General features: G+C 42.7%; 1 long non-coding RNA gene across 1 annotated transcript; it reads left to right on the plus strand.

Annotated features, from left to right (window-relative positions):
- Nucleotides 1-12,907: 12,907 nt before the first annotated feature.
- Nucleotides 12,908-19,418, plus strand: LOC138259235 (uncharacterized). The gene is made up of 3 exons (XR_011198691.1): nucleotides 12,908-13,109; nucleotides 17,817-17,925; nucleotides 19,161-19,418. It is a non-coding gene; the product is annotated as an uncharacterized lncRNA (long non-coding RNA).
- The last annotated feature ends 3,076 nt before the right edge of the window (nucleotides 19,419-22,494 follow it).

Raw genomic sequence — 22,494 nt, forward strand, 5'->3', positions numbered from 1 at the left:
CACACTCACTCTACTTTGGAAGGCTCCTGAAGCACCCCGATTAGAGGCATGACATGGGGCGATGAAGCAGTGGGGTGCCATTAAGGGCGCTGCCCCCTCTTAACCAACAGTCATGCAGGCACTCATGTCCCTTGTTAAAGTCCTCCTATAGGGATGCTCTGCTCCTTCACTACTCCCTTGAGATACTTAGAGATCCTGTCACTGCCTGGGTACACATTGTGCATCACTCTCTCCTCCTCTCTATACCCTGACAATCCTTAGCATTTTCTGAACCCACAGTGGTATCTCTGACCCCCCTAATTCCCCTTTTTACTCAATTGTTATTGTTAGTGTTTAAGATCTGTATTTACTTAGCTGATTTTTGGCACACTGCCTGTAATAAGTGTGAGATACCTGATTCTGTGATGTACTACCATCTTTCTTCGGACACAGCCACTATTCATGTGTCAGACATATGTTACTGTATCCTGTTTCCAATAGCCCCCATTTTCCTTTCCTTCTGCATAAAACTACAATAAAAAGAATGTTTTAAAAACAAAAGATAGTGGACCAGTGTGGTGCTTATTAGAAACCCTGCATAGATGGACTCTGCTTGCAGGCTCACTCCTGCTAAAAATGTCTTCACATGCAGACACTTTTGATGCTTTTTGCTTATTCTGTATGCTGATGTCTTGATTTTATTCTGAGACTAAACTTGTAATGCTTAAACTCATTACTGAGATACTCTACTGCAGTGGTTCTTAACCTTTTGACTTCCGAGCACCCCCCTTAATCATTACTAGAATCTGGGGACCCCCACTGAGTTATTAGTAGAAGAAGGAAACCTGACCTATGCGTTTTCAAGGATTTGAAAAGCTAAATTATATGCACACAATACAGAAACAAGCATTCATAAAACAAATACACATGATAAAATAATATATATTTAATTCATAATCAAACATAACAAACTCAAAATTGTAGTTTTAATAAGAGGGTTGGAGTGTTTCTAAATTGAATTGAGTCCAGTCATCACCCATACTCTGTTCTGTATGATGCACTTGCACTGCTCTCACAAATCAATCTGAGGATACCTGCTTAATTGTAAGCCTCCAATATCTAATTTCTTCATGTTTTAGGAACATTTTAAACTTTGAAATTGTACATTAAGCTTTTTTATTTACATACACTTTATTAATTGGTTAATATTTTATTTCATTTTCTAAGTAATTGCTGACCTTCAGTGTAGGCTTCCCAGAACCCCCAAGGGTCCCCAGACCAGGCTGGGAATCACTGCTATACTGAACTGCTCAGTGAGGTATTTAGACTAAACTTAAATGCTTTCACATCCGAGATGAGAACCCTTCAAGAGTTCTACTGAGAAACATTTTCATGAAACTAGATTACAATAGGGATTAAATCTTTATGGGACATACTATATGCATTGTCCTGTTATCTGTATTGATTTTAATTGATTTGCTGATAAAGATATTGATGAACTAATGATTTAATGAAAAAGATTGAAAATGGAATCCAAAACTCTTGCCATTGACTCTTAAAAAGATGTCATTGAGAAATTGAGAATAGATCACGTTTTTGATGTGCAGCTCTTCCCTTCTCATTTACCTCAAAGGTTCATTGCCTAAGGTCTTGTAATAAGCAGAGATTTGAAATGAGACAGATTAATTATTTATTCCAAGTCTCTTCTCTAACAAAGTTGACCTCTTCAGTATGTACTTAAGACCTACTGCATAAACATTGCTTCATACACATTCCTGCACAACATTGCAAAAGTAGGAGAGGCCTCCACATAGAGGCACACAGTGATAACTATGAGGATGACAATTCCGTCACCCTTTGGCATGCACCAACAGGTCTACAGATAAAAAGTGCTTCAGAGGGAAGGGCCCACACAAAAGACATAACAAACACTTTAAAGTAAAAGCCATACTCATCATCCAGTAATAAGTAACATTTGTATTCATTTTGTATTGGTTGACAAAAGTGTCTCCTTATTCACAGGTGCGTAAGTGAGAGATCAGCCACACGTGGCTTGTACTCAGTGATTGCACAAAACCAGATAGAACCTACACCTGGTTACTTTATCTTAAATTCACACTTTGGCACACTTTGCCTATAACCTTTATGCTGGTTGATTATGTCTTGCCTGTAAAATTAGTACTCTTATTTGGGCAACTAAGGAAACAAGATTTTCCTGGGCAAAATATAAGAAAAAGAATAGGGCAAAAGATAAATCTTAGAAGGACAACAAAGAAACATCACAACTTTTTGGTATAAAAATAGGAAGCATTTCTTCACAATGTTTTCTTTTTGATTCTATGGTAAGTCATTTATTTAAAGATATTGTGCATTGAGATGACAAAGCTGATTGAAATCTTGTGCTATTGTGATGAACTTTGAATATATGTTAATTTCCCTCATTGCAGATGATCCACTTAGTTTTGACTTTTTTTTCTTTACAAAGACAATGTTGGAAATCAACAAGTAATATGTGATGTACCCACTGATTTCTGTCGTGACTTGTTTTGCTGGCCAGAGAACTCTATGCACTTTATCCCTGCTAACCAGGTGTTTAGTACCTGTGCTTCAACTTTAAAAATGATGAAAATGGCAGAACTATAAATGGTATTTAATTTACCCAAAGTGTACTCAAGGCTTGTAAGTTAAATGTCATTAGTTGACTGCAGCACTCATTGTGCCACTCATTGCAGAGGAAGTGCAAACAGGGGTGCAGGCCTGGTATTTGTTGCCTGGCTTTGCAGGTTTTAAATGCAAGGTTGGCCTATTAAAATAACCTGTTTTGACAGGTCAAATATTAGGAAGTCACCGGTAAGTAGGCCTTATAACCCATAAGGCAAAGATTTAGTGTTACACTTGTCTCTACAGTGAAAAAGGCCCAACAACTATTTTCACTATAGCAAGTCTAGGAGTTACATACTAAAGTATTGGGTTACAATATTAAATGTAATAATGTCATCTCAGGCTAGCAAACATCTACAACTTACTGGCAAAGCCAAATTTTTTATAAATATTTTGAAAAAGGTACCTTTAGAAGTTACATATTTTCTGCCTGAAGACTCTAGAGGTCTATTTGCATGAGCTCCAACTTTTATCTGATTTGGCAGCTTAATATTCTGCTTGATTAGGTTTGAAAAATGTTTTCAGAGCAGAAACAATTCCTTGGGTATAGGAAGGTGTATCTTTTCCTTTTGCGGAATGACTATCAGGGATGTGCTCAGGAGTTCAATGAGCTTTTCAGCAGTAGCAAGTCCGATTCAGCTGAGCCTGTCCAGAAGACACATGTCCTAGTGGAACCCTCTTCAGCTATAGGCTGCAGTCTTTCTGCACTGGAAGAATCCAAAGTCCAAAAACTTGACCAAGTTTGAAGGTAGAAATCTATCACTAAAAGCACCATAAGTACCTTGTTGGCAAGGGGCTTTCTTTGGCCAAGATATTCACATTTCTCTAGGTTGGAGCTTTTCAACCAAACAAATGGCATCTTTATGACATCATGGAACTCTTAGATGCTCTGGCCAACAGAAGATTTTAAACTTACATTTTAGAGGTTTGGGCCCTGATTACAGTTTTGGCGGTCGGACTCCAAGACTGTCTTGATGGCCGGTCCCAAAAAGACAACTGTGCTGGTGAACCCTTGGGCGCCATATTATGATGTATATAGGCAGACCCTCCGACCATCAAGTAAAAATGGCAGACTGCTAGTGACACAGAGGTCTAGTTTCTAGGTGGTCTGACCTCCAGTGCCCTCAGCGCCACAGTCAAACCCGAGCAAATTACAAACATAGAGACACCGCAGCGGTCCCCTGAGGCAGCAAGGCAACACCTGCTGACTGCCACAGTTTGCATTCAGCAGTGCAACAGACAAGTGCCCATTGGCTAAATACAAAAACAACACAGCTGACACACATTGACCCAGTGGACACACCTGCAAAGCACACTATATAACGCATTTCCCCTGCACTCTGAACAACATTGACCACCATTTCCTCACTTAATAAAAGATCAGGCACCCAGTTATTCTTTCCACCATCAAATTTAAGACCTTTCACACACTTTTGTTTGTACACTCCATATTGCACGTCCCTTGTTAAGTAAGTCCCTGTCACCCACTTTAGGTGTCCACTATGTCACGTCCCAAAAATCCCCTTTTATAAAAAAATGAGTTAAGAGTCATGGTGGATGAACTCATAAGAGAAAAATCACAGTTGTTTGGAGCCCAAGTCCAGCATACTCCCCTCAGTAGGAAAATTGAATTGTGGCAAAGGATAGTCGACAGAGTAAATGCTGTTGGCACCACCCTGTGCTGTCAAGCACTAACGTGTTTGACCCACGAAGACACAACATTGGTCAAGTTGCTGATTCCCAACTCCCTTGGAATGCATAAGTACAGTCCAAAGTAATAACATGACTTGCACTGGAACCCCACCCCCCTCCCACGCGGGATGGAAGAGGAGAGAGAGAGATACTTTTTCCACTGGGACAGACAGAGATTCTTGCCAAACACTCACCAGACTGGCACACAACAACTGAATCCTCCTAGGAATGAAGACAACTGATTAGAATTGTATGCTAAAACCTACAAAGTCCCACAACAATGAGTTTTTACTCCCTAGGACTTAGTTATACTTGTATTTATCCCCTTTCGCAATTTTGGTGACTCCCTCTCTCCCTCGATTGTTCCTGAATGCTATTCATAGAATTCCTGTAAATAAATGAAACTGTGTATCCTATCAATCTCCTTTGGTCCCTCATCACTCCCCAAGTCTCCTCTCATAGTTTGCTAGAACAAACTACCCAATGTATTCCTGACAGTGTCTTCACGTCCTACTGTAGGGGAACCCTGACACGATTCACAAAGACAAGCTGATACAATGGGCACACACATCAGTACAAGCAATTAGTTTTCAATATGAGTACAATTATTCATTTGTAATTTGAGTGTTAGTATATAATGAGTTGCTCATCTCAGCGTTAAAAAGCACAAGGATATGACTCAGTATAATTAACACCCCAGAAGAACAATCATGTTTCATCACATGTAAAAATTCACAAGATTTTACACTGTTCATGCACAATGTATCCTCGGTGTTTTCAATATGTCAATATTAGCAAGAACGTAGCTCTAATTAACTTTGTATCACATGAAAATACAAGGCTCCTGCGCTATTAATCACTGAGTATTAATGCGTCAGAAATGGTTAGCACAATGCAGCAGATTATGTACTAGCAAGATAAACAAACTACAATATAAATTTACAGGAAGACACTGCAGTTCGGTAGCGGCGCTCGTTACATAAATAGACTCGGATTTAAGTGTGCACACGGCCAGTTACTGCCTTATCAGACGTTTGAGAGTTCTGGTGTTTACTTCCTCCAAGATGTCATGCTGAAAATACTGGTCTGCTAGGAACGAGTGAGTTGGTTTTCTAAGTGTGGAGGCTGGAGCCACTGAATTGTGGAACTGGAAGCGCTCCGTTCCGTCTGGAAACGTCTGACACAAGCTGTGCACCGGAGGACGGGCATAGTTTAAATATCGGCTGTATTTGGCCACGCCCATCTCAAACTCACGAGGCTGCCCTCCCTAACAGTAGGCAACATGGGTTATTGTGGAGCACATGTCGCTACTTCGAAGTTACAAGGCTACCACTCCCAGCTTAAGGCAACAAGCACTGGCACCCTCAAGTAATAAGCATTGGTAAATGTTACACACATATTGGTCACGTCCCAGGTCAAACAGGATTACTTTAGAAGCCATCCCAGAGTCATTAGATGATCATCTAACTACTTTAGAAGTCATTTTCTTGTCATCCTACATCATCAAGCTCTTGAAGTCATCAGCTAGGTTTGGAAACTTGCCCTGACAATTTGAGGATGACTTGAGAATGAGTTGTTGATGACTTCACAAGATGTGACTGTTCCTGGTGATTTCAGGATTACTTGAAAATTAGTTTTCGATTACTTCACAAGATGAGTTTGTTCGTGATGTTTTGATGATGATTTCAAAATGAGTATTGATTACTTCCCAAACTCTACTTGCATTCAACAAGAGGACAGGGTTTATGACGATCTGGGGAAGATTTGTTGGTTACTTGTAGAGCATATCTACAATTTTGGTGTATTTTTTGTGAGGAAAGTTTTAACCCATTATACTATTTGTGATTTCAAAATTCCCTGATGATTACTGCACAATGTACACCATTTTAAAAAATACATGCATCTTTAATGATATGCACATAAGCATCCAGAGTGTGACACTACTGTGTTTTAGGTAAATCACAGTTAACCATTGTTTTTTTTAAATACTTTTAAACATTTTTAATAATTAAAATTTCTAAAACAAAGATCCAACCATTAAAATGACGTATACTTAATATTAATGATGCAAATGAAGCATTGAAGGCAGGACCTCTGGGATCAAGTTGAAATGTAATATGCAATAGTGCAGCTGGGTAGACTAAATTAAGGGTGAGACAAGGTATGTTGCATATATTACAATCAAATACAGCAAAACTATAAAGAATATGCTGTTATCTAACACATGCAGATGCAGCAGTATTTAACCATGCTGCACCCTAATAATGCTATACCATATACTTCCCAAAAACAAACCCAAATTACCTATTTTGCATTCCACCCACCAAACCTTAAACAGGTTTCCAAAAATGTGGCTTTTTTGCAGCCCTCAGATCCTCACCCCAGATTTCAGTGATAAGATTATCAAGACTAAAAAGTGGGTGATGCCACAGACAAATGCAATATGAAATGTTGGCACTGCCCCTGGACGTCAACATGTAAGGCTACATACACCACATATACTATAGCGATGCTTGAAATTAAGATCTAGAAATGCAGGGACTCCCCCATCAAATTATCCGTTCCCTCCAAGAACTGTCAATTAAATGTATGTCTCACAGAACTGTAGGGCAAACTAGACATAAGAAATTCACGAAGGCCCAGCGCTAATCTGCATTTCAGTTATAGAAGGTGCGAAAAAAATTGCATTGCTTTGTGACAGGAATTGTTTGCATTAATCCTATACAAGGAAACAAATTAGTCAGGTCCCCTTTTCAAACCTAGCGCAGCATTAAAATTGTCTGCTGAAGAAAACTTACAGACAAAAACAGGGTGAAGTTTTGTTTTCAATAAATAACTTTTCTCCTTTTCACAATGTTGTTAGATTCTATCACAGGACCGGAGGCGAGGATTATGCAGATCTTTCTTCACTCTTTATTCAACAGCAAGTTCAAAGTTAAACAAAACATGAACAAAAAAACTACAAGTTCCATGAGCCCGCCGCCATGGTAACGAGTATCCAATGAGGTGCCCTCCTTCACGTCGGTATAAATAGCCCGAGACACGTCACACTTCCTCTTTCTTCACTGCTACGTGTCAGATAAGTGCCTTTTCTGCCTCCGGTTGGGAGTTTGTTTCTTGACTTGGCGCGCTGCCGCTCAATTGTTTTGCGGGGCTTTCTGTTTGTGTAGCAACTTCATCGCTATGAGCGGTCCGGAACGGACGGGCCGCTCGAGCGTTTCATTTCCTTTCGGCCCTCGGCGTGTTTAATACACGTCGGGCCCACCAGAGGGAGCGCGCGCTGTGTTCTTCGTTATCGGAGAGCGTGCTTCTTTCAGTGCGCGGCTCGCGCTTCGCGTTTGCTTTTTTCTAGGCAAGCATATCTGCATTAATCACTTTGCTTTTTTCTTTTTCTTCCCAGAATTGAGGGTTTCTCCTCTATTTCATGCTTGGCACCCTGGTGCATATTTTCTCTTCCCTACCCTGACACCCGTTTGGGTAAGAATTACCCCATTAGGGAAGGCATTACTTCTTGACTTACTATCAGTGACAGAGAGGGTAGGGATTTTACCCTATATATTGTATATTTTTTTTGTTGGGTGTACACTCTGTCATAGTCCTCATTATGCATTCCTCCCAAGAGAATGAACCTTTTACCAACATGTCCCCAGGTGAGGGTCCCTCTCACCGTACCCTTCCCCCCGGAGTGGACACTTTGTTTTCCCAGGCTATTTCTCATGCTTTAGCCCCTCTTAGGGATACTGTAGCTAAGCTTACTGAACAGGTGTCCAGAGGTACGGGCATGTTTGGTGTGACGGGAGCGGAGGGTGATTCCTCTACCCTTTCGGCCCCCAGGAAAATGCGCAAGCGCGACGCGGGGCACCTGGGGGATAGTGTATTTTCACCCAATCCCAAGAGTGCGCGCGCGCATAAGCGCGTACCCTCCCGGGAGGACCGTTTGCCCGGAGTACTGGGTGACAAGCTTCACCACCTATGGAACCCTGATCTGGGATCCCCCAAAGGCTTCATGGGAGGTTCAGATGAGGACTCATCATCTTTAGATGACGACTCGGGTCGCCCTTGGCGTCCGGGTGCTACCCTACCAGATCCTTCGGATCACGCCGATTCTGACTCCGATATGTTTGAGCCGGAGGGTATCTACCATCCGCGTTCCTCGGAGTGGCGCCCAGACCACAAGGTGGCTGAATATGTCGCCAGTAAAATTAGGCAACCTCTGGACAAAGAGGTGCGCGCTCGTCTACGGGCGGAGTGCCCACGCCCGTCTTTATCAGATAAGGTCGCTGTCACGCCAGTTATTGACCCAAAAATGTGTACTTTTTTTCCAAGTACACCAAGGATCCCAAAAAAGGGATTGATCGCTCCTGGAGGGCATGCCAGGATAAACTTCTTGATGTGTTAGGTCCCCTCACACAGATTATTCAATTGGCGGAGCGGGCCAAGCAAGCAAACACTCCCCTTCAGACGGACATCATAGCGGGATGGGCTCAGAGAGCTGTTTGTCTTCTGGGCAACGCGAACTGTGCCATCTCTGCAGAAAGACGTAGATCTTTATTGATCAAAATCGACCCCAAGTTAGGGGAACTGTCTAACTCGGAGGCAGGGGCTGTTGCCCAAGGCAATTTATTTGGCGATCCCTTTGTGAAAGAGTTGGGAAAATTTGTGGCTTACGTTTTCAGCTTTGGATAAAGCGCAATCTTCGATTAAGAAGGTTTTCCCCAACAAGGTTTTTGGCGGGGCCGGGCGAGGCAGGGGTCGCTCTTCCGGCCGTCCTTTCCAGCAAGGCCCCAGCTCCTTCCGCAACAACGGTTGGAGGGACGGCAGACAAGGAACCTTCTTCCCCAACAGAGGCAGGGGAAGAAGCAGAGGGTCCAGAAATGCGCGAGGAGCATATAATGCCCCAGGAGGTCCCTCGGGTGAGGCTTATCCCTTTTTCCCCAGCAAATTTTGGCGGGAGATTGAGGTTTTTCAGGGACAATTGGAGGCGCATTACCTCCGACGCATGGGTTCTACAAACTGTCTCAGGTTTTCAAATAGAATTCTGGGGTACCCCATTTCAGGAGAAACTGCCTCAGCCCATCGGGTTCTCGGCAGAAGACTCAGAACTCATAGATTTAGAGGTTCAGGCCCTTCTTCACAAAGGTGCCATTTCTTTTACTTCCCTTCACCCCACAGGCTTCGTAAGCAACATCTTCTTGGTGGAAAAGAAGGACAAAGGGTTTCGTCCCGTTATCAATCTTCGTGCTTTCAACGAATGGGTGGTTTACAGACATTTCAAAATGGAGGGTATTCACATGCTCCGCGACCTCCTCTTACAAGGGGACTGGATGGTTCGTCTAGATCTCAAGGACGCGTACCTCACGGTCCCTATTTTTCCACCCCATCGCAGATTCCTGCAGTTCTTATGGAACAGCCAGGTGTTCGAATTCACCACACTCCCCTTCGGCCTGTCGTCAGCACCATGGTGCTTCACAAAACTTCTCAAACCAGTAGTGGAAACTCTGAGGTTACAAGGCACTCGCCTCATAATTTATCTGGACGACATCCTTTTGATGGATCAGTCCAGGTCTCAGTTGATGTACAATCTGAACACAACTATTGTGCTTTTCCAGGACCTTGGTTTTGTGATCAACCAACAGAAGTCGCAACTTACTCCGACTCAATCGTTAGTCTTCCTAGGGTTTCTAGTGGATTCCCGATCAGCATCTCTCAGTCTCCCGGCGACGAAGATTTCCAAGATAAAGAAGGAACTGAGAAAGGTCCTGCAACGAGACCAGATCTCTCTACGCCAGTTAGCCAGAGTGGTAGGCCTGCTTTCGTCTTCGATTCAAGCCATTTTTCCGGGTCCCCTACACTACAGAGCCCTGCAACGCTTGAAAGCGTTTCACCTTCGCCGAGGGGTGACGTACTCCGAGTTGATCTCCCTGTCTCAAGAGGCAAGGATGGAGTTGTGTTGGTGGCTGGACCACATGGAGGCATGGAATGGCAGGGCCATCTTCGGAGCAGCCCCGGATCTGGTGATCGAGTCAGACGCCAGTCGCCAGGGATGGGGGGCTCGTTGCGGGGACATCTCGTTGGGGGGACGCTGGACCCCGCAGGAACTAACCATGCATATCAACTGCCTGGAGCTCCTGGCGGGTTCTTTTGCGATCAAGTCTCTCACGAGAGACAGGGTCTCATGCGTAGTTCTACTACGGATGGACAACGTATCGGCAGTGCAATACATAAATCGTTTAGGGGGAACAAGATCAAGAGCCCTAGCGGGGCTAGCGATAGATTTTTGGCATTTTTGCCTTCAACACCAAATCTCAGTCACAGCAGAGTATCTTCCGGGAACCCAGAATGTGTGGGCAGACTGGAATTCTCGGTTTCTCCGGGATCCCAGCGATTGGCGACTACATCGCTCGGTTTTTCAGGCGATCATGGATCATTGGGGTCCCTGTTCAGTGGATCTCTTTGCGTCTCGTTGGAATGCCCAGCTTCCCCTATACTTCAGCTGGCGTCCGGATCCGGGAGCGATGGCAGTAGATGCGTTTCTCCAACATTGGGGCACTCTTCAGGGTTATGCTTTTCCCCCGTTTCTTCTTATCCCGCGGGTTGCTGCTCAAGTTCGCCGCCAAGAGGCGACGGTGATTCTAATAACCCCCTGGTGGAGATCACAAGCATGGTTCCCGACTCTGCTGGAACTCTCGTGCGAGTGTCCTCTTCGCCTCCCGGATTTTCCCTCGATACTCCTGGATCCGTCGGGGTCCTGCCACCCTCTAATCCTTCAAGGTCATCTTCCCCTCATAGCTTGGAAGATTTCCGGCATCGTTGGCAAAACAACCGGCTTTCGCAGGAAGCTAATAACTTCATCGCACAGGCCTGGGCCCCTGGTACATGCAAACGATATAAATCAGCATGGAATAGGTGGTCTAGTTGGTGTGTGGGCAAACACTGCGATCCCATGGGGGCCAGTATTGCCGACATCATCAATTTCCTGGCGGAATTAGCTGCATCCGGCTTAGCGTATCGCACCATCAATTCTTTTCGCTCGGCCATCTCTGCGGGCCATCCTCCCCTGAATAATCTCCCGATTGGGGGGCATCCCTGGGTTTGTAAACTCCTTAAGGGTATTAGACTCTCCAGACCTCCACAACCTAGATATTCGGAGCTCTGGGATGTGAACTTGGTTCTTAATCTCTTATCCTCTTGGCGGGACAACCAATATTTGTCGATGAAGGAATTGTCGGCAAAATTAGCCATGCTTCTCTGCCTCATTTCCTGTAAGCGTGTATCAGATATCAGAGCACTGGATGTTTCCGCTCGAGTCTTTACTCCAGAAGGAGTCACGTTTACTATTGCAAGGAGAACAAAGAATAATACCAGGTCGGTGTCCTATCCCGTTTTTCCTGATTCCCCGAGGCTATGTGTGGTTAGATGTCTCAAAGTCTATGAGGAAGTGACCAGTTCTTGTAGACCTCCAGGTGAGACTCAATTGTTGATTTCTATTAAGAAGCCGTTTAGGGCGGTTTCTTCTCCCTCCATTGCCAGATGGATTCGGTGGATTCTCGCTGAGGCAGGCATAGATATTCGAGTTTTTGGGGCACATTCTACTCGGGGAGCTATGGCTTCCAAAGCCATACAAGTGGGGGGCAGATTGGAGGACATCATGCATGCTGCTGATTGGTCTTCAGAGTCTACTTTTAAGAAGTTTTACTTTAAACCAATTCACGACGCAGCCGCACTGGTGGTAAGTAAGCTTTGAACTTGCATAATCCTCGCCTCCGGTCCTGTGATAGAATACGAAATTTCCTAGCTATCGTGAAGGAAAGTTTCAATTCTATTAAGGACACGGAGGCGAGGATTATCCCACCCACATACATTTCGCGGATATGTTCCCTCCCGATTACATCTATCTGCGTAGCAAGGTAGTATACTTGCGTTTATGCCTTTGTTTATTGGTTATTCTGCTCATATTTTAATTTTCAGGTAAACACTTGATTCAGATGTATTTTCATTTATATGTGTTTTAAAGTTCATAACTTTGTTGCCTTTGGTAGGTTTCCTGTGTTCTTACGGATTTGCATCTAATTATACCTATTTTTTAGGTTCCGAAACTACGACCAATTGACTCTACCAGGATTCCTTCCGCAGTGAAGTCGAGGAAGTGTGACGTGTCTCGGGCTATTTATACCGACGTGAAGGAGGGCACCTCATTGGATACTCGTTACCATGGCGGCGGGCTCATGGAACTTGTAGTTTTTTTGTTCATGTTTTGTTTAACTTTGAACTTGCTGTTGAATAAAGAGTGAAGAAAGATCTGCATAATCCTCGCCTCCGTGTCCTTAATAGAATTGAAACTTTCCTTCACGATAGCTAGGAAATTTCGTATTCATAGGAATGCAGGTGCTCCGTGTTTCTGTCTGTAACTCTCCAGTCTCCCCAGGCTTTTCACACCCCTTTAATGCCTGCTGTGCTCATGAAAAAGGAAGGCCGATTTGCAGCCGACGCCTTAAAACAATTAAGTTATTTTCATGGTGTGCTGTTATACCAGGAGAATCGCAAATGCTTCGACACCTGGCTTACGCACATCCTGTGACGCCGGAAATTATGTCACTGCCTGCACCAGCCGGGTCTCGTGGGAACAATGCAACTTGAAGAGATCTTCATCGAGGTCTCTTAAGGCAAGAGGCAAGTGCTACGGCGATTCCTTGCTCTCTTATTTCTGCCACCTTTAGGAGTTTCACCGTGTATGGGAAGATTTACTCAGCAGCTGGAAATCGGGTTTCTGGCGGCAGGTAACAGGGGCATGCTTTCCTTCCTCGGGGACATTGTTATCACCATTTAAAAGACATCTGGCAAATAAAATCATATTTATATAGCAAAGCTAACTCGGGTCTGAAATGTACCCTTTGGAGTTAATCCATTTTATGTGATTTCCGTGGCATAGGAGTTTAGATCTGCAGATGATTAGTTGGCAAATCTCTTATTTTAAACTTCCGAAAAATATTTATAAGTAATTGGATTTTTTCACTCCAGTATGTTTCTTTCCTTAAGTTGCACAGCTTGCTACGACAATGTTTATCTGAACAATAGCAATTATGAGGGTTGTCACCTTTCACAGAAAAAATACCGGCCATCTCGTTATGTTTTAAAAGTCTGCTATCATTCTTAAGTAGAACTTTATATGCCTGTATTCATTGTTAACAGAGACTTTCTACCTTTGTTTGCTTCAACTGTCGATTTGGGATCATTAATGATGTTGCAGAACACATTTAAAATTATTTTCTTCTTACATGATTTAATGTGCAATGTAAGTAATGATAAGAGAAAATACGGTCACTAGGGAATTTTTCTAACTTTTATACCACCAGGGAGATTTTAATACTGGCCATGTGGTACAAAACTGGCCCGGTGGCAACCCTAGCAATAATCACAAAACAAATTGTAGCTAGCTATTATTTTCAGAAATTTTTCCTTACTCTTTCTTAAAGTTCTTTACTGCACCCCACCACAAGCGTTGTCACATAAATGACTACCAATATTGTGTGAACAAAAGTCTGTGGTATGCATACAGGGATCAAAACCCATAACTGTATTTTGTGTGACGTTATTTGCAGCAGGCACATGAAACCATTGAGTTTACTACACCCTTTCTAACAGTATTTGAAATTAAACATGTACAATGAGCAATAACTCTGTGCGTTAAGCGCCACAACTTTAGGAGCAGTCTGAAACCTTGTGTGGTGAACTCAGCCTTTCATCTTTCCAATATTATTTTACACTACTCCTCTACCACTCTCTGTGCCACTCCACTCTACTCTTCACCATTCCACTCTACACCACTCAATGCTACTCTACTCCACCCCTCTCCACTTTACTGTACTCCACCCCACTCAATGCCACAATACAGCAGTCTGTGGCACTCTACTCTACCCACTCAACTCTACTCAATGCCACTCTGCACCATTCAACACAATGTCCCTCTATGCCACCCTGTGCCACACAATGCTACTCTACACCTCACTGCGCCACTCTGTGCCATGCCACTCAACTCCAGGCCTCTCAACTCCACACCACTCTATGCCACTTCACACATTGCCATTCTATACCATTCTGTGGCTGTCTACTCTGTGCCACTTTACTCCACTTTATGCCACTCTACTTTACACCACTCTACTCCGCACCACTCCACTCTTCTCTACTATATGCCACTCTACTCTGCACCACTCCACTCTTGTCTACTATATGCCACTGTACTCCACCCCACTCTACACCACTCCACACAATGCTATTCTATAGCACTCTATGCCACTCCACTCTACGCCACTCTGTCCCACTCCACTCTGTCCCACTCCACTCTGCAGCAATCTGTGCCAGTCCACTCTACACCACTCCACCCCATTCTATACTACTCGACTATATGCCACTCCACATCGCACAGGGCCACTGTACGCTACTCCTCTCTATGCCATTCTGTGGCACTCTATGCCCCTCCACTCTATTCCACTCCTCTCTACTCTATTCCACTCTAAGCCACAACACTGTACTCTGTGCCACTCCACACCATTCAGTGGTGCTCTACACCACTCCACACATTGTCACTGTATGGCACTCTATTCTACGCCACTCTACTTCACTCCCCTCGCCGACACACTACTCCATGCCACTCCACTTTCTGCCACTCCACGCCACTCTATCCGACCCCACTCAGTGCCACTCTACTCTCCACCACTTTACAGTACTCTACCCTATGTCACTTTACTTTACCCCACTCTACTTTGCTCTACATAACACCACTACGTTTTAGCCATGCTCAACAGCATCCTTGCTGCTGTACAACATGGCTAAAGGACATTGGCAAAGGCAATAGCTCTCACATAAGCATTGGCAAAGTCAACAGGTTGTGTCTGTTTATTTGTGCCTGCATACCGATTTAGTATTTTGAAGGGTCATGTTGTAAGCATCCCTTCCAAATATCGAATTGGTTTGTGATGTATCAATGTTATGCAACTGAAATCTGTTTGCAAAACATTAAAGTTCCAGCTTTTGAATTAGGGAGGTAACTCGTTCACAAAGGGAAGGGGTCCAAAAATCACCTACCTCTTTGTTAATGTAAAAAACCCAACTTTGGCAGAGAGTAGGCAGTAGTCCAGGAGACCACTGAGAAGTCTCAGACTTCACCAAAAAAACATTTTTATTTCATTAAATGTCATCCCTGTCCTTTACAAATAGGAGTTGCTGCATTACAAAAAAACATACTTTAATGAAAGGTCATCACAGACATCATTGTGTGCCAACCGTCGTATAGTTAAGATCCCTGTGATGGCCACCAATCTGAGTCCAGTTTGCAACCTGCTTCATTAACTTTATGTAGGTAGGATTATGACCCACTTGGAATCAGCATTTTACAAACTGACATATTTGTTAGCATTTTACCTACCAACCTAGGTTGGTTTGTGAAATGTTTTAGTGGTCACAAAAGTACTTGTCGTAAATTGCGACCACTTCTTCATACATCTGGCCCTTGAGCCCCAACTCTGTCTTTGCTCCTGGTACTTCAGGTGGGGTGAAGGGGAGAGCTTATTTTGCTTCTGCAATGCTCTGCATCGTCACTAACCTTGCCTTTGATCTTGCCCTGATTTCATAATGAACAGATATGGTTGAATTTAGTCAGATGAGAACAGGCAGGCCTATCTAGGCTGCCCATTGAACTGCTGACTGCTGCCTCATAGACTCTACTCTCTGTTTCAATGTGCCTAGTGCTTTAAAGATGTGTACATGTGCTACATGGAGTTAAAGAAGCCCCCACTAAATTACATGATGAATAGGGGTGCGACGCCTAGGTAGAGGCACTGTAGACACACTGGGAAGGAGTTTAAACTGGTTTCCGCTCCTTGCCCTTTGCCTGTAAAGTTGATATAGTGTTGCATTCAGCAACACACAAACCTCTGTTCTCACATCTCAAAGTGAAAACATGGGACCATTCTCTTCCATCCAGGAACAATGCCATTTTGCATGGGTCACCTGCAGCCTGATTACTCTAACTGAACTCCCTTTCTACAGATCCTCCCCCTTTCATAAGTGCCCACTATAAACCATACTGTCCTTTTGTGAGACCCTGTGCAGTGGTTGTGATTCTCCCACATCCTTTTTCCAATGTTAAGGAACAAGAACTCTATTTTGTCTCCCACTGGAAGCACCCATTCCTTCCCTTTTCTCTTCATACAAGGCGCCCATGGAGCTTGTGTACACCTGTAATGCACCTTGCAGTGCTTCTTTAACTTTGAGAGCACTGTCTGAATCTTGTTTTTGTTTGCAAGTGCTTTCCAGCTGAGGATTCTCTGAAGTCTCCTCTTGTATTGGTTTGGCCACCTCAATATCGCTATCAGTAGCAAATACTATCTGTATGGCTCCTAACAGAAGTGCCGGTTTCTCTCAAGCCTCTACCTGCACAAAGCCCTCGGCAGCTTCTTCTCAGTAGTGATTCAGGGGGTCAGAGTTCAAGATTCCCAAATCCATGTGAGAGTGTAGCTTCCTTTGTAGTTTGGTTTTTTTGCATTTAACTACTTGTAATATGATGAACAGGGCTACACATGTAGAATGGAAAGCAGAATCTTAGACTGGATGCACTACTTGGACCCGGAGCTGGTAAGGAGGGTCAGCACAGACAGAGGCCTAGTGGGGCTTTTGGCAGCATGAGTGGGATAGCACATGGGGGTTGGCAGTACAGGAATACTGCGCTCTAAGACACAGCAGACACCAGTAATCCATATACTATGCAGCACCAGAGGAGCATCAAGGCAGGAAAGAAGAAGATTGGAGTCCGTGGCCAGATTTGCATTAAACTGGATTGGTCCTGAGAGCACAAGAAACATGTAGTAATACAAGAAAAAGTAAGACCTTTACAGGGTGAAAATGACTACTTAAAAGGTAAGTGAAACTGATCATTTAAAACCAGGTCACATAACCCTCTGTGCCTAATTCTCTGACACTTTCTTTTCGACCTCTCACTTGCATGGCTCAAAAGTATGTCTGCGTTTACCAAATGTAATGGCTTAAAAAACTTTACTGCATGGTAGCAGTTATGAGACGCAAATGAAAATTATTTGTCCATTCAACATTTGTAGGGAGCACTGTTGTTTACATATTCAAGGACACTAAGAAATGCAGCATTCTCTAAAATATGCAATGGTTTGTTAATAGTACATAAGGTGACTTGCTTTATTTTCCACTCTCTTACCATATTTGTTCCCTTAGACTCCGGATAGTATTCCTGTAGTACTAATAGTTTGTTTTTGAGAAACAAAGATTTCCTGCAAAAGGAATCTGGTTAATGGATAGATTATGGCTAGTATGTATTTTTGGTGCTAACCATCGGATTTTATTCATTGTTACACAAACTCTGTATAGATTTCAAAACACCGTCCACAACCTCTGGTTTTATTTTTTTTACAGTATGTGTATATATAATGACATGTATGATAATACTATGTTATATGCAGGCTGATCTGCAGCACCGGCTGAAGAAATCTAATGGGCCCTCCTGAGTACCAAATGCCCTACTCCTGAAAAGAGCAGTGCACAAGGATCAACTATTAACAACTATTCAAGGTATTTGTTTGTGTAAAAATGGTAATGATATCTTTGTTGTGAGTCTTGAAACCTTTTGACATATGTTATCCTCCTAGCAAATTACATCGGAAACGCATTCCATCATTGCTGTTTTGTATTCTTTCTCTCTCCATTCTTCCAACCACTCGTTCCCAAAGGAGCAAGTCTTTCCTGATCTCATGAAAAAGACTCAAAACCATAGAATCTTAGTGCAAACTACACTGATGGCACACTGTTCCCAGCTATATTTTTAGGCAATGACTGTTTATCCTCTGTTTGCATAGGTGACATCTATTGACCGCAATTACTGGTAGTGGGAAAATATTCTTTTGGGTTTCACATTTCTACATTTCTACTTTAGCCTGTGTCTCTTCTTTCCTGCTATGATCTCTACATTTCAAAATCCAGAGAGACAGTGTCTAAAGATGTTGCCATGTAAAACTATAACAAAAAGAACAGATGATAGATGGAATGCTGAACAAATTAAACATTCACCCCTGTCACAGATCTGGGTTTAATCCATTGTTTTTTTTTGTTTTATGCTCACCACACTACTCAGGTTGGACCTAGTCATATGCAAATCAGTCTTGACCCTGCTCTCCATGGGAACAGCCCAGACCAAACTGCCAGGCCAGGTCCTCCCTGGACCAGAAACAAGCATCCTGGGGCCAGTTTCAGGGTATCACCCCTTATAAGCCAGGTTAGCTCGAATCAAGTGGCACAGTGAGCACGGGACCCACATCTGGGCATACCCTTCCCACCTAGGGTGACAAAAGCAAAAGAAACGGATGCTAGACAAATGCTGAACAAATCAAAGATTCACCCCTAGTCACAGATTTGGGTTTAGATCCATCATTTTTGTAAAACATATGGCATACCCTGGGGCAGAGCTAAGATCCTCCTCACTTGAAAAACAAAACAAAAATGAAAGAACATTCACCCAGATGAGCCTTTTCTAGCAACATCTGCATTATGCCCCATCACTCATCAAGATCAGAGAGAGATATTTTCTTTTGTTACCTACAATCCTATAAATGACTTAATTGTGCATGTGCTCCTTTTTGCACCTATGACACAAGCAATCCCTAAGCGATGTGCTTGTACTGTTAACTTTGGAAGTACCATGTCCATAGCATCTTATCATGCTTGCTGTAAAGACATTTGCTGCTTTTTGAAGGCAGGCCAGCCTAATAGAAGCAAGGTATTAATCTATTATTTTTGTTTTCTTTTTTTAGAGTTTACGAAACCTGTGTACAAGGTCCAACAGCTTGCGATCTCCAAACAATAAATCTTGGAAAAAAAAGCTTGCAATAAAAATGCTGTCGGAGGAGAACTAAAGAAAATTCTGAATCTGAAAACAAAGAGTAATGCTGCTCGTTTCCACTGACTATTTTTAATTTTTCATATCTTTATTATTGTCTTGCGTAGTATCCTGAATTCCTATGGGATGAAGCATGTGTTTTAGCTTAATAAAATTAAATGGTAATATGTCATTCAAGTCCATTTTGTTTCAATAGGCAAGTCACTATGTTAAAAAACATTGTATAATAAACTGTACCTCAAAGGCAAGACCCTATTAGTATGGGTGAACATCACAAGATGCAGTGCTGCTTTTAAATACTAACTATAAGACCTTTTTGCTGGCATCTACTTTACGCACAGTTTCATATCACTGTCCAGCTTTTACTGTGAAGATGCATGAAATTATTTGTAGGGCTCCCAGTTTTATAATATATATTTTTTAACAGTTCTGTCTGTATTTGTCCACATTTATTTTTTGGCCGTCCATTTGGTATTATTCCAGATGTATTTAGATTTTTGAGAATTTATGGAGTTGTAAAATGGTAGATTTCCGCATTTATCCAACTGATAAACATGCACTCAAACTTTGATGCCTGTCGCATTTTAGCAAATTAAGAAACCACATATAACAAACACTACACCCACAGATAAGTATTAGCATTATATATGACAGCATATACCTGTATGTAAGGAACTTTCATTCTCTTTTTCAACTCCTCATGCTATCTATCTGTTCAGAGGTTTGCCTGGAATTCATAATGGACAGCAAGAAGAGTCTCTGTTAAAAGGACACTTTTCTGTATTTTTCTGCTTTTAAAAATAACTACAGATCGTAAACAGACTGTTTTCTGTCTGTATTTATCTGTAAAAATCAGTAAAAACGGAAAACTGGGAGCCCTAATTATATGCCAAAGAAAGCGCATTGGTTTGTCCGATAACTGGTTATTTCTGAAATGACTGTATTGTACAAAGGAGGAACGTTTTTTACTCCCTAACGCAATTGCTGTTTTTAAAAGGAGATGGTTCTTCTCCAAATTATTACTTGCAAATTTGTTTTTCTAAGTTCTTCCTGATGGACCCTAGATGGGCAACGTCTAATCGGAGAATATATGCCAGTCACAGAACCCTTATAGTGATCCAACCCTGAATTAATATTTTATAATTTGAGGAAAATATGCAATCATCTAAACCATCATTGGGAATCATAACATTGTAGTCATTAAAGCATTCAAATGTATAGCATAATATTTTGCAGGATGAAAGAAAATAATAATGGAGTTATCCAATGTGCATTTTAAAGTTCTCGTAAAATCATCATAGAGTGGTTCACACTCATTCTTAAGTTATCGTAATATAATCCTCAAGTAATATACAGCCATCCTGAAGGTATCCTGAAATCATCCTGGTGTAATTAAGAATCATCCTGAAGTTGTCCAGGAATCATCCTGATGTAATTAAGACTCAGCCTGAAGCTGTCCAGAAATCATTCTGATGTAATTAAGACTCATCCTGAAGTTGTTCTGGAATCATCCAGAAGTAATTCACACTCATCCTGAAGTTGTCCTGGAATCATCCAGGAGTAATTCAAATTCATCCTGAAGTAGTCACTTAGTATTCCTGGAGTGGTAGGAGATTATCACACCCTCTAAAATGAAGTCATCAGAAATCTATCCTGGGATAGTTTCAGTGATGACTTTAGAGTCATCTCATTTAAATATTTCGCCCTATACACATACTTCAGGATGGCTTGGGATGACTTCCCCAGATAATTACAGGAATAGCTCAGCTGAAGTCATCAGATGACTCCAGAATGACTCCAGGAAGATCTTCCTTTTTGACTTGGGGTTGTTAATGAAAATTGAACCAAGCTAATGGCGTATAATCCCCGTGTGCTTCCTAGCAATCTGTGTCTCAGGTGGGGCACTTATTGTGTGCCTAAAACGCGTTCAGGGGCATGCACAGGCCCTCAGTCCCAACATGCACACAAAAGAGGACATTAGAAAGAGGTGGAACGACCTGAAGGCAAAAGTCTATTCCCTGGCATTCAGACAGCAGCTAGTGGCCAACAAGACTGTCTGTGGCCCTTCAATTGCCCCATTAAAACTCTTTGCCTGGAAGGAGACAGTCTTGGCTGCCCTGCTTTCTGAAGGCTTGACAGGAATACCTGGGGGAGTGGAGTGTGGTAAGTTACAACACAAAACTATAACAAAACTGCAATATTCACCTTTTGCCACTGTTTCGTTCATTCAATACCCAGAGTATCTGAGTTTTAAAACAGCCAATGTGCATTGTTGGACACACATCACAGCTGCCAAGGCCTATCACATGCAATACGTCAAAATGGTGCCTGTAATTCTCACAATAAAAAAAAAAATCCCAGGATATTTGGTATATCTCAACATGTAAATTTATGTGAAAACCTAAATGCAGTCTGCATACAGATATGTAATACCCCAAATTTTGCTGGTGCGTGTGTAGTGTATAGTGACCTGACTGCAACTCCCAGAAAGTCTTCTGACTGTAACTCCAACCACCAGCCCAGTGCTTAGTTGCCCGAAAGGCGCCTGTTTGTTAACTCTCAATTGAAGTGTTCTCACCTGGGAGGATACAATTTGTCAAGTGTGTGTAGTAGAGGGAGTGAAATGACTGCAACTGCCAGGAGGCCCTGTTTTTGTAACTCCAAACAAGAGCAGTGTTCACTTGCCAATTTACCCCTGTGTCTTAACTCTCAATTGAAGTGTATTCACCTGGGAGGATACCATTTGTCAAGTGTGAATAGTAGAGGGAGTGACCAGACTGCAACACCTAAGAGGGCTTGTGTCTGTAACTCCAAACACCAGCCCAGTATTCACTTGGCCAAAGACTCCTGTTTGTTAACTCTCAATTGAAAATTGAAGTATTCTCACCTCGGGGGATGCCATTTGTCAAGTGTGGGAAGTAGAGAGAGTGATCTGACTGCTAAGGCCAGGAGGCTCTCTTTCTGTAGCCCCAAACACCAGCCAACTGTTCACTTGGCCAAAGACCCCTGTTTGTGAACTTTCAATTGAAGTGTACTCACCTTTTAACCATTTGTTAAGTGTGTATAGTAGAGGGAGTGACCTTACTGCAGCTCCCCAGAGGCCTTGTGTCTGTAACTCCAAATACGAGCCCAGTATGAACTTGCCCAATTACCCCTGTGTCTTATTTCTCAATTGAAGTGTCCTCCCCTGTGATGGGAGCAATATACAGATCATGCTCAACTCAGAGATGTCTGTCTATCTAGCTCCA

The sequence above is a fragment of the Pleurodeles waltl genome, chromosome 2_1, assembly GCF_031143425.1.
Source record: "Pleurodeles waltl isolate 20211129_DDA chromosome 2_1, aPleWal1.hap1.20221129, whole genome shotgun sequence".
Classification (NCBI taxonomy): Eukaryota; Metazoa; Chordata; class Amphibia; order Caudata; family Salamandridae; genus Pleurodeles; species Pleurodeles waltl.